The sequence below is a fragment of the Bactrocera latifrons genome, unplaced genomic scaffold, assembly GCF_001853355.1.
Source record: "Bactrocera latifrons isolate USDA-ARS-PBARC rearing strain unplaced genomic scaffold, ASM185335v1 scaffold_156, whole genome shotgun sequence".
NCBI lineage: Eukaryota > Metazoa > Arthropoda > Insecta > Diptera > Tephritidae > Bactrocera > Bactrocera latifrons.
Window position 1 is genome coordinate 299,870 of NW_017535030.1, and position 2,524 is coordinate 302,393.

A 2,524-nucleotide genomic window follows, 5' to 3' on the forward strand; every position below is an offset into this window, starting at 1 on the left:
CCGCCTCTGTGCAGCTAAAAACGCACGCCATTAAACAAAAGGAAGGTTCGACGTCGAGAAGCTGCAATCACAACAGACCGAAAGATTTTCTACTCGACTTGCACTCCTGCTCTCTGAGAGCACTCGACAACAACTCGGTATAAGGGAACTGTGGGACGGCATTTCAAACTCTGCTGAAACCATTGGTTTTCAGAAGATGCAAAAGAACAGCTGGTACGACGAGGAGTGCCGTGTCACAGCGGAGAGACAGGCTGCCTACCTCGCAACGTTATGATCGACCACAACAGGTGCGGGATGGGATAGATACGGAGAGTTAAAGAGTGAAGCGAGACACATTTTCAGACAGAAAAAGAAAGAGGCCGAAATGCCTGAGTACGAAGAGCTTGATAAGCTGGCCGACAGGGGTAATGCTAGAAAATTCTACGAAAAAATGCGGYGGCTTACAGAAGGTTTCAACACCGGAGCATACTCTTGTAGAACCCCCAAAGGTGATCTAGTYATCGATGYCCAGAGCATACTTAAATTATGGAAGGAACCTTCTCCAGCCTGCTGAATGGCAGTAAACRCAYAACGATCGCAGACGTTCCATTGCCCGACCAAGAAGAAGTTCAATTAGCAATTACCCGCTRTTCAAACACGGCGGCGAAGAACTGATAAGGAGCATGCATCAGCTTCTTTGTMAAATATGGTCAGACGAAAGCATGCCCAACGATTGRAATTTAAGTGTGMTATGCCCAATCTACCAAAAAAGGAACAAACACACAAAGATTCGTCGCACTCGCGACTAGGCTCTCACGTCACTGTTGACAGTCATAACTTTGAAGTCGTAGATAATTTCGTCTACATTGGAACCAGCATCAATGTCAGCCAACAATGTCAGCCTGGAAATCCAACGCAGGATAGCTCTTGCCAACAGATGCTACTTCGGACTGAATAGGCAATTGAAGAGCAAAGTCCTCTCTCGACAAACAAAAACCAACCTCTATAAGTTACTCATAATACCCGTCCTGCTTTATGGTGCAGAGGCTTGGACGATGTCAACAACTGATGAGTCGACGTTGGGAGTTTTCGAGAGAAAACGCGCGTAGGCCACGGCGAGTATCGCATTCGATGGAACGATGAGCTGTACGAGATATATGGCGACATTGACATAGTTCAGCGAATTAAAAGACAGCGGCTACGCTGGCTAGGTCATATTGTCCGAATGGACGAAAACACACCAGCTCTGAAAGTATTCGGCGCTGTACCCGCCGGGCGAAGCAGAGGAAGAGGAAGACCTCCACTCCGTTCCAAGGACCAGGTGGAGAAGGACCTGGCTACGCTTGGAATATCCAATTGGCGCCACGTAGYGAAAAGAAGAAACGACTGACGCGTTGTTGTTAATTCGACTATAATCGCGTAAGCGGTGTCTATGCCAATTAAGAAGTAGAAGAATAAATCGAATGTTTTTGTTTGGTAAAATCTAACTCATTACATTTTTCTCCGATTCGTAAAATTTAAAAACGTAACAAATTWTTCGAAATGTCTGCGGTGAGATAGAGATATCATAATTCACAATCAATAAAACCAGAAGTTAGTGAAATTAATTAGAATTATTTTTCTTGGATATAATATAGTTTGGTATCAACGATGAACAAAAAATGTTTTAGGTAGGTGTTCCAAGCACTCTAATTGCCGATTTTAGGTGTTTCTTCTTTCTGGATGTAGTAATACCTTTTAATTTAAATTTCGCGCGAAAACACATTCGTCGTTAACGTCTGTAAAAAAATGCTTTCTACTACCCTAACACTTATTATTTCTGGCGATGAGTCTTGGATCTATGCCTATAATCCGGAAAATGACGACCAATCAGTCGAGTATCGTGGCAAAGGTGAACTAAAGCCGAAAAAACTACGTCAAGGTAGGAGTCAAGGATACTTTGACAGTTTCTTCGATTATCGAGGTGTGGTGAACTCCGAATTTCTTCCGATCCACCAAACTGTCAACAAGCAGTACTATTTGAGTGTTATGTGTTGTGTGCACGAAGCTATTCATAAAAAGAAGCCGGAATTATGGGCCGRCAACTTTTGGTTTTTACACTCCGATAATGCACGGTCGCATACTGCATTGATTCTTGGTGAGTTTTTCAGTGAGAATCACCGTATTTGCCTGACTTAGCTCCGGTTGATTTCTCGTTCAGCAAACTCGAACGACGGCTTCGAATGAAACCRYTTTAGTTMAATTGAAGACATTAAAAGTGAGTCGCTACGCACATTGAAGGGGCATTACTTTGAGGGGGCCAGGAGCGGATCCACGAGTTAACCTTTTCATACATTTTCATATTCGGAGAGGTTACAACGTTTTTCCAARTTTCAAGACCGAAACATAAACTGTTTTAGGCTCAATTCTTGGGCAAAAAAACTTTGCAGATTTGTGATGATGCCGTTCTTCAATTCACAGCCAACTTTCCAGAAATCGTTCAAGCTCTGACAAAACTAAGCGAATGGATGCATAGAAGGACTGCAGTAAAAGCGTCGAATCTRGK